We start from the raw sequence: 11659 nt of genomic DNA, 5'->3' as shown, positions 1-11659 counted from the left end.
TTTTTACACCGCGGGAAATCAATACCAAACGGAGTCCAAATGCAACAAAACTTCACGGAGAAATTCTTTTTGGACCAGAAGACACCTAACGGGCCCTGGTTGTGCCTAGGGGTGCTCGAGGAGAGCACAACCCACCAGGGCGCACCAGGAGGCCCAGGCGTGCCCTGGTGGGTTGTGCCCACCTCGGGTGCCCCCCGGACCGCCTCTTTGCTCTATAAATACCCCAATATTCCCAAAACCCTAGGGGAGTCGACAAAATATTGATCCAGCCACCGCAGAGTCCAGAACCACCAGATCCAATCTAGACACCATCTCGGATGGGGTTCACCACCTCAATTGATGCCTCTCCGATGATTCATGAGTAGTTCTTTGTAGACCTTCGGGTCCGTAGTTAGTAGCTAGATGGCTTCCTCTCTCTCGCTGAATTCTCAATAAAATGGTCTCTTGGAGATCCATATGATGTAACTCTTTTTGCGGTGTGTTTGTTGGGATCTGATGAACTTTGAGTTTATGATCAGTTATATCTTTTTATATCAATGAAAATATTTGAGTTTCTTTGATCTCTTTTATGCATTATCTCTTATAGCCTCGTATTCTTCTCCGATATTTGGGTTTTGTTTGTCCAACTTGATCTATTTATCTTGCAACGCGAAGAGGTGCTTTGTAGTGGGTTCGATCTTACGGTGCTTGATCCCAGTGAGAGAAGGGGAACCAACATGTATGTATCGTTGCTACTAAGGATAGATAGATCTTGTCTACATCATGTCATCATTCTTATTGCATTACCCCGTTTCTCCATGAACTTAATACACTAGATGCATGCTAGATAGCGGTCAATGTGTGGAGTAATAGTAGTAGATGCAGGCAGGAGTCGGTCTACTAATCTTGGACGTGATGCCTATATAATAATCATTGCCTGGATATCGTCATGATTGTTTGAAGTTCTATCAATTGCCCAACAGTAATTTGTTACCCACCGTTTGCTATTTTTCTCGAGAAAGCCACTAGTGGAACCTACGACCCCCGGGTCTCTTTCTCATATATTTGCCTTTGCGATCTATTTTTCCTTTGCATTTATATTCAGATCTATTAAACCAAAAATACTTTGCTACACTTTATTTTATTTGCGATCTATTTATTCAATCTATTACAACTTTCTCCCGTCCACGCACCAATTTCTGGCGTCGTTACCTGAGAGGGATTTACAAACCCTTTAACACGTCGGGTTGCGAGTGGTTGTTATTTGTGTGGAGGGGCTGTTTATGTTGTGTTGCTTGGTTCTCCTACTGGTTCGGTAACCTTGGTTTCATCACTGAGGGAAATACCTACCGTCGATGTGCTGCATCATCCCTTCCTCTTTGGGGAAATACCGACGTAGTCCTAGCCAACATCAACGTGCAAGCTTAAATAATCCACAAACTTCATCCACATAGATTAGATGCATATCATGATGTAATCCTGCATAAGGATTAGCTAGTAGTTTATCTATCATACCCGAAGGAATTTCATAATAAATATTTTCTATAGGTGTAGTAGGTTGAGGAGAAACTCTTTGTTTTTCCGGTCGGGGTGAAGATACCCCGAACAAGCCCCTCCAAGGATGATTTTCCATAGTGACAAGTAACAGTAAATTTCAGCACGTAATATAAATCTTTCCTTACCAAATTCCACTCACCAAAGGCGTTTCACTCCTCGGCAATGGTGCCAAAAAAGAGTCTTGATAACCCACAAGTATATGGGATCAATCTTAGTCCTTTCGATAAGTAAGAGTGTCGAACCCAACGATGAGCAGAAGGAAATGACAAGCGGTTTTCAGCAAGGTATTTTTTGTAGTCACTGAAATTATCGGTAACAGATAATTTGGTAGTAGAATAATTCATAATGGGTAACAAGTAACAAGTGTAGCAAGGGTGCAGCAAGGTGGCCCAATCCTTTTTATAGCAATGGATAAGCCTAGACGAACTCTTATATAAAGCAAAGCGCTCCCGAGGACACATGGGAATTATTGTCAAGCTAGTTTTCATCATGCTCATATGATTCGCGTTCGTTACTTTGATAATTTGATATGTGGGTGGACCGGTGCTTGGGTGTTGTCCTTACTTGGACAAGACTCCCACTTATGATTATCCCCTCTTGCAAGCATCCGCAACTACGAAATAAGAATTAAGATAAATCTAACCATAGCATGAAACATGTGGATCCAAATCAGTCCCTTATGAAGCAACGCATAAACTATGGTTTAAGCTTTCTGTCACTCTAGCAAACCATCATCTACTTATTACTTCCCAATGCCTTCCCCTAGGCCCAAATCATGGTGAAGTGTCATGTAGTCGACATTCACATAACACCACTAGAGGAAAGACAACATACATCTCATCGAAATGTCGAACGAATACCAAATTCACATGATTACTTATAACAAGACTTCTCCCATGTCCTCGGGAACAAACGTAACTACTCACAAAGCATGCTCATGTTCAAGATCAGAGGGGTATTGAATATCCTTAAGGATCTGAACATATGATCTTCCACCAAATAAACCAACTAGCATCAACTACAAGGAGTAATCAACACTACTAGCAACCCACAAGTACCAATCTGAGGTTTTGGGAAAAGGCATAAGTATTATACCATAATAACATTCCATAATGCAATAAATATCAACATAACATTATGCAAAATGGATGTATCAGAGGGCTACTGGCTATACATCTCGACAAAGAATAAATTGCACCAATTGAAAAAGAATGTAGAAACAGCCCAAGGCCGAGGTGGTGCGCCACCTCGGGAGCAGTCCGAGATAAAGCTCATACATGAGTAGCTGGCTCCACAGAGGACTTTTCTGGCATTAAGCTCGACTGAGCTCCTTCAACCTTTTTCAAGGCCGAGGTGATCAATGACTCCTCGGATGCAGGTCAGCATTGGAGCTCGGCTACAAAAAGACACCTCGGATGCAGGCCGGCATTGGAGCTCGGTTGCAAGGGGACACTGCCGCACGGGAAAACCTTCGAACCCGAGGTGTGGCGTAAAAATAACAAGGCATCTGTAAAGGCCGAGAACTTAAAGGGGTTCCTCGGATGCCCGACGTGTAAATTCTTCGGATACACCTCAGCGATCCTCGAGATCGAAGATGAGAAAATTATTGAACTAGCTTTCAAGTTCGACAGCAAAGACGAAGAACAGTTAGGAAGAACCAAGGAGCATCCCCAACTTGAAGACCAGTTCAGGGGGCTATTGTTGGTGTCCTAGACTAGAGGGTACTCACCACATAGTCTCCCGATCAGGTGGGCCGGGCCGAGGACCCCCATGACAGTTCACTAATGGGCTACTTCGAGCAGCCCATGACGCATACAAGAAAGATTCTACAAGACTTGACACACAAAATAAGGACTCTTCTAAACCCTAGGTCTCCGGTGCATTATATAACCCGAGGTTAGGCTAGTCAATAGATCATTTCATATTCATTACAACAATCTCATGGTAGATACATGTACTATGTACTATACCCCATATCAATACAATCAATAGCATGACATAGGGTATTATCTCTTCAAGAGAGCCCGATCCTGGTTAAAATCATGTGTCCATATTACCATCGCTAAGACACCTAGCTTAGGACCCCTACCTCAAGATATATCGGATTTAGCACTGACGGGACCACCGGGTGAACACTTTCAGCACTTGGTAGAGTTTTGGTTCTCTCCTCAAAACTTGTAGGAAGGTGTAGTGGGTGCAATAAAGATTTTGTGTACGCGATGTTTTCAGGCCACGGTACAGATGCATGCGCTCATATATACACACGTACACTCACCCATATAAACATACAAACATCCTACCCCTATGAGCACCTCCGAGAGACTGAGCCGATATATTATCTAGAGATTGACGAAGTCTCCACAGACGCCTCATAGTCGACGAGAAGATCACACTCTCGCGCATCGCCTAAAATACGGAAAAGAAATCCATAATAATGCTAGCACCAAGACTTGAACCCTGGTGGGCTGGGAATACAATGTTCTCCTAACAATCCAACCAAAGGTTGGATCACTTTTGTGCATGCGTTTTGATTCCACCCGTACCTTCCACCGTAGACCCCCTGCAAACAGTACGGATTTACTGACCAAAGAAATAAAACATCAGAAATGTTGTTTTCGATCTTTTCCTTTCAAATGGGTATCTAATCATTGTCTGTGCAGTTCAAGCATGTTAGAGTAAACGAGATTGAAAGCGAAAGGACAATCAGTCCTAGTTTCCATTGATTCTCAAGTATATATACATCTGGAAGAGGTGGGAAGAAGAGGTGTCTGTTCAAAGGCATCCCTCCAGAACAGGTGCCTGTTGGCAATAGAAAGAGAGAAGGGAAATGACTGTTCGGGGTTGGACACACCCCTTTGCTAATGACTATTCATTAATTAGCATGTGCTAATTAATCTACTAATTAATTCCTAACACTCCCCCTTGTACAACACCGCTCCTTGAATGTTTCATCATTGAAAACTTCTTGTACATTGATCTTCCATCTTGAGAAATCTTCCGTATAATCTTGAGAGTCTCCCTCAAAAACCCTGTGGGAAAAATATGAGGAGAATAGAGCAGACATGTTGCTAAAACTCCTTTAAACCCAATGGGAAAAACAATAAGGAGAAAAAGTGCAACATATAATAATTATTGTCTCCTTGATAACTCATATGAGAAAACCTTTAAGAAAGGAGAAAACTGATTGGTGAATTTGGAGAACAATAAATATGCTTTGTATACTTTCCTTTAAAAAAACCAGTGGAGAAAAATAGAAAGTATTGCATATGTCACCTCGTTAAAACCTTTTATGAGAAACTTTGAGGGAAAGCTCATAAGGAAAAAGAGTGCGATCTGATATGTCATTGAAAACTCCTTTAAAACCCAGTGGGAAAAATATAAGAAGAAAATGATATGAAATATCATAATAATTGTCTCTTTTAACTCGATATGAGAAAATCCATAGAGTTTAGAGGACAATAAATATGTCGTGTATACTTTCCTAAAAAACCCGGTGGGGAAAACAGGAAGTATGACATATGATCTCATGTTGATATTACCTCATTAAAAACCTTGATGAGAACCTGTAAAAGTAAACTCATAAAGGGAAAAAGAGTATAATATGATGCTTTGAACAGGAGTAATTTAGGAATATACTCCCCCTGATACTTGCAAATCCTGAAGTCGTCAAATACCAACTCCATGAACATGTTTCTGAAATGTTCAAGTTGGTAGAGACTTCATAGACAAATTAATGAGATTGTCACGTGATTTGATTTGCAAGATGAGCACTATAGTGATATTGCTTACTATGTAACCTGTTTGCATCCAGACAACACAAGCAACATTATCTTCGAGACAATGGTTGGTGGATGTAGTCACGAGGTCTGTTTCGAAGACCTTCATGGGATGGCTACCACACCTAGCTAGAACACAAAGCTTGTCTATGATCTAGCATAGTAGGGATCTGATCTGGATCCAATGATATTGGTGTCCAGATTTCTCTGAAACTGAAAGACTCAGACAAAATGTTTGATGCCTTGGAGATATCGAAAGATATTCTTGAATCCCAACCAATTGTGTTTGGTGGGTCCAATGGCACAAGAATATGGAACTTTGTGTCCCAATATCTCATTCCCATAAACTCATGGTTTTAATGGATCTTTCTCTACGTCTAGAGAATGAAGCCATGTGAGTTATGGATGTATAAGATTTGTCCACAATGAAGTTCTCCAATATATTTTGCATATAGACATCATAGTGTACCATAATGTATGAGTGAAGGTGCTCGAGGTTTTACCCAATCCTTCATCTCAAAACCCGCCATTAATATGATCATGTGCTTCGTCATTGCAGGAGTAATTTCTGTGTATGACAGACATGCATGGGTAATCATCATTGTAGGAGTAATCCTTGTGTATAAGGAACTCACCATATCGGTTGTACCAAAATGTACCAACAACAATAAGTCATATGGTGACTTATTGGTTTTTACACAATGTATGTTGCGCTTTCCATTTCGATTCAGATGTGAGATTCCATTAGGAACCATCTGTGTCTAAATCTAGTGATCGACATGGATATGTAATCACTACATCTATCAACTGCATAGATAGATGATTTTGTACTACCAATGATATAAGTTACCGGAATGAGATTTCACCTCTGGAGAAGAGTTGGGTATCTGCGTGAATCCTTGTGCTACAATACTTGCTCTATGTTTCACCACCTTGTTGTTCTCAATTCTGTTTCCAGAAGAAAACTGGTGTAGGTATTGCTTATGTGAATACCTTTCCCTTTATTGAGCAAGATTATTTCTACCTAGATTATACCCTTTGCTCGAGTTCAGTCCGAGTGTTGTTCACACTTTACCATGGCCATGGTCTTTGGACCTGAATCATGTGGAAGGTTTTTTCAATCTAGTTGAGAAATGTATGTCGACAATTGTAGACTTCCGGTTATATGTTTCTCCAGAATCTATATATCAATATACACTTGATGGAAATATCGTTACCCATGGTGACTGTTCGCAATTTCCAATGCGGTTGAGTCGGGTATCCTGATGTCCCAGTCATTGTGTGCACTATGACCTGGGTTGGTGGAGGTTGCCCATCCACTGGGTGTACACTACCCATTAGGTGTCTGCCAACGTGAAGTTGACTTGCATTTACTGATTCAGAGGCCTCGACATCCTTGCTTGCGAGAAGCTGAATCCTGATGTACTATTGCCATACTTCTCCCCCTGTTGCTACCTCCACTCTTTCGGGCATATTTTTGCAGGATTGTAGGATTATGTGACACCTTTATTTTCAGTAAATGAATCTGGCAGGTTATTTGCAATGTGTTGCAAATCTTCTGAATGCATGGTTCAGATCTTTGAGTACGTGGACTTGAGGCAGAAATATGTTGAGCATTCCACTAATTTCCTGGCATTCTGTATGGTACTTGAAATATCCCCCCTAATGCCTGGAAATGTTTCTCATTGAATCAACATACTGACCTTGAATAACTACCCATGTGAGGGGCTTGAGGTATTGACGGTTATACAGTTATTCCTCACATAGATCCCAAATATATGTTGAGGGGCCAATGATGTATGTCGGGGTGGTGATATCGGTATGCAACCGAATTACCGCAGATGGGAAATACTTGGTAGGTTTCCACGTATCAAAGATAGAGGGGAATAACATTATGCAGTATGGTCATGAGCGTGTAAAACTGCATGACTCCAACGTAAAGTTGGTAAGTTGCAATTATGAGGTTAAGATCATGGAATGAGCTTAATTCTTTGGATAAAGGATTCTACTAAACCAGTTTGAGTCTAGACATATAGGACAAAGTGCTAAACTTCAATCCTAGGGCCATAGTGAAGGCACGCAAGGAGAATTCTACAACGTTGTCCATTCAATTTTGATTGTAATTGATGTTCGGGATAATGACCCAATGGTTTCATGTGGATAAAGCACACTTGAGACCATCGTATAGATGTGTCTTTTAGAACCATGGAATACCTGAATAGTCTAGTCAATGGTTAGGAAGAGCCACTTACCTCGACTTGATGTGTTCAAGGAGTTTGAGTGGTTCGGCGTAGACTTTAAGGTGCGCGAGCCTTAAAATTAGCTCCCCTGCATCACATATAGTGCACATAAAATCCAAATATTACTAGAATTTAGCATCATAATAGTCATAAAACAATGGAATCGATGATACTTTCTGTTTCAACCCAGTGTCCCGATGACCAAGGTGAGTATGCCAAGTTTGTCATGCAAAAGACATTCTGGAAAACAATCTTGTATGCAACATGTGCTACGGTTTTTGTAGTATGTGTAGTGCAATCATGATGATACATAGATAATGTGTTTGCCATATTCGTTGCATGTGGTAAAGAGAAGATATTCCTCTTTATTGCCATCATAAGTTTCGCTATGGAAACTATTTTGACAGATATCTCTATAGTTTAGTAGGATACGAGTTGACCCGGACACGATAAAGCATCCCTGATTCTGCTTGATTACCCATAGGGATAGTAAATATGATACACGTTGAGCCAATAATATCATCATGTCTAACAATTTTAAAATATCTCCTTTTCACTCAACGAGAATGGAAACATTTCACTTCCCTGAGTATAGAGTTGGTGGTGCATATGTCCACAACACACATATTATCTTTCATCGGATTGACCCCCATAGAAATCTATATATATATATAATTGAAGATTCTCAATATGAAAATCATTGTCAGATATATATAGAATACATACAAATGTATTGTACCAAAGTGCTGATACAAATATATGATGACAACAATACTTATGTTCTTATTACAACATCAGAAATGGACATAGATAAATAGATCACTAAGGAGATTGAGAGACTAACTGAAGTCTCCAAACATATCGATGTAGGTATACTCAACCAACATGTTCTCCATGTGAGCAAGGTCCTCTAGCTGATGGAGAGTCATGGTGTTGCTCGGTCCGAGTGGAACATCGTGCGAACAACCAGTTCCATTTGCAATGTGTGGGTGAAGGTTGAAGTTGGATTCAAACCTTTTTCCTTGGGATCCTTAGCATCTTGGGATTGCTCGCGCTATCCCACGGGACAAGACGGATCTTGATGTCCATGACCCACATAGCGTAGTTGTGGCCATTAAGGGCGAATGCCTCAAATTCTTTAGCCATCGGTTACTTATGGGTAAACCAGAGATAATTAATTTGCAGATGATAAATTAAGGACCATCATGGTTGATGTTGTAATGAACTTTGCAAAATTAATGAAAATTTCAAGAAGTTGGCTTGAAATCATTAGTGTGAACTTCAAATTGTTAAGCATGACACTTTGTAGATAATCTCCAAAGGAAAAATTGGGAGTAGATCTAGCAGCTTTAAAGGAGTATAATCCGATGAAATCCGTAGATACTCATACTTCAAATGCCTTATGTTCATGACTTAATAAAAATGTATGGGAGAGCACTTTGGCAATCATAATGTCAAAAATGACAAAATGTAGGCTTAAACAATAAAGGTAGATAATCTGCAATGCAGTAGATCTATACACTAGCTCGTGATCCAAAACATCAATTTGAAGAAACCACTTTGAATTTTGCATATCAATTCTTTACTCGTATTAAGCCTAAGGCTTAATTAAGATGAACTGATATTTATTTGCAAGAAAATCTCATTGCAAATCAGAGGTAAATAATATCAACATGTTGTGAACATGGAAATTTATTTACATCACGACTTTATTCTGGAGTATACAACTCAACAGAAACAGTATTGAAAAGTAAATACTGGTACAGGGTCCTAATCACGATGGATACTAAATCAATAGTACTGTCAGATTGTGACCCGTTCTAGCATGCTTTGCTAATTTCTTGAAATACAGGGATCATGATGCAAAACGGGGAAAAGATAAGTTTCCTTGTCCCCATTGCTTTGCGGTTACCGCACGGTGGCACAGAGCGCCGCACGCTGCGCCTTCGACGGGCCACGCCGCATGGAACCGCGCTACAGGGCCCTACCGCACGGAGAGGTGGCCGTCGATATGGCCGCCACGCCGCACTGGGTCGTGGTCTCCTGAGCCGGCCGCTGCGGCAGCAGTATCGCGCCTGTGTCGTATCGTACCGCCGCCTCGGGTCGACGGCCGCCGGGAAGCCGCGCCGGTGACGGGCGGCGTGCGTCACCCAGCCGCTGGTCGTGAAGACCAAGCGCGGCTCAGGGAGCAGTACCACGTCAGGAGGCCACGGTCGCGGGTGCCGGCGCACCGGAAGGATGCAAGCCGTGCGACGCCGCCGGCATGGCCAATGCCGCCGCAAGCGCGAACGCGAGCGTTGCGGAGGTTCGTGCGGGGCTGGCCACCGCCGCCGGTCCTGGCGAGGATGGAGATGCCGTAGTTCGCCGTAGCAATGCTGGGTGTGGGCTTGCCTTGCTGTGCAGAGGAGTCGTCGCCTCGTCGGTGGTCCGCCGTCGACGGTATGTGCGAGAGCCACGGTCTGCTACTTCGGTGAAGAACGTCCTCCAGTTCTTGCTTCTAGCCAAATTTCCTTGTTGCAAATTGATGCATGCAGACACAAGTATTGTAATTAGTATATATATTTAATCTAAGCAAGAACGAACAATCAATGCATGAAGTTTTGATCGCATCAGCGGGGGATCATATTTCTTCTAGTGGACAGCGCAAGCAGTACAACCCGTGGTAGTTTCTTGGTAGATGCGATTCTTTGGTAGATGCGTGGCTTCGCCGTCCAGCGGAACAATGTCGTCGTCTTCGCAACGAAGCGCCGTCTTTTCTGGCCTTCTTGCTTTCGACAGACAGGCAGCCGTCGAGGTCCACAAAGGACAGTCATGACGGAGGGGGTGCGCCAGCGGGGTTGGAGGGAACCGACATCCCCCTCCTGATCCGTGTCCACCGCGTGAATCCAGGCCAAAGGCCACGGACGACGCGCTTGATCCGGCCAGCGGCTGCCGCGCCGGGTGCCGTGAGAAAAGCGTCGTGGCCAAGGGCCTTGAGAACCGGGCTAAGGCCGCAGTTGCCGTCCCGCTCAGCCGTCGAGGTGTGCGTTGCCTTTGCTAGCGCTGGAGCGCTGGACTTCCTTGGCCACACATGGCCGGAGGGCATCGTCACGCTGCGTGGTGGCCGCCGTTGCCGAGTCTGGCCGTGAAAACGCTCAGCCAGAGAGCATGCTGATAACGTGTTAGAGTAAAACGAAATTGAAAGCGAAAAGACAATCAGTCCTGGTTTCCATTAATTCTCAAATATATATATATACATCTGGAAGAGATGAGAAAAAGAGGTGTCTGTTCAGAAGCATCCTCCAGAACAGGTGTCTGTTGGCAATAAAAAGAGAGAAGGGACATGACTGTTAGGGTTGAACACACCCCTTTGCTAATGATTATTCATTAATTCGCATGTGCTAATTAATCTACTAATTAATTCCTAACAAGGTGTCTGTTGGCAATAGAAAAAAAGAAGGGACATGACTGTTAGGGGTTAAACACACCCCTTTGCTAATGACTGTTCATTAATTAACATGTGCTCATTAATCTACTAATTAATCCCTAACAAAGCAGTGCTAATTAATCTACTAATTAATTCCTAACAAAGCACACGATTAGGGTGCATTTGGATGCAAAGTATGATGCGGAGCATCCTACGGTCATCTCATAGACCTACCATCGTCTCATCAAGAGCCAAGAGGACCTATGACACGAGCACGAGCTAGAGCTCTCGAGAACGAGGTGACTTCCTTAGTGATATCACATATGATCCACTCGAGACATGGCTACTACCTAAGTCCGATATGCTATGCATGATTAGGTGTCAAGAGGAGCCTCCCGAGGATGCACATGAAGACGGACAAGCCGCCAAGTTCACGGATGAAGAGAACCAACGGAAACGGGTAAGTTCACCTTCCAGGCCCTGGACATCCGGCCATGACCCCGGACATCCGGCCCCTGGAGCATCCACAACAGCAGCAGCCCAGACGCCCAAGCCTACAGGGCCCGGACATCCGGCGTCCAGCCCGGACATCCGGCGCCACGCTACAGAACATCCAGAAGTTTTGCCCTCCAGCCCGGACATCCGGCCCCCAGCCCGGACATCCGGCCTCTCCTGAAGCCCCGGACATCCGGCCCGTCGCC

Source organism: Aegilops tauschii, chromosome 7 (assembly GCF_002575655.3).
Source record: "Aegilops tauschii subsp. strangulata cultivar AL8/78 chromosome 7, Aet v6.0, whole genome shotgun sequence".
NCBI classification, from domain to species: Eukaryota; Viridiplantae; Streptophyta; class Magnoliopsida; order Poales; family Poaceae; genus Aegilops; species Aegilops tauschii.
Note: the sequence above shows the minus strand (reverse complement) of the source record.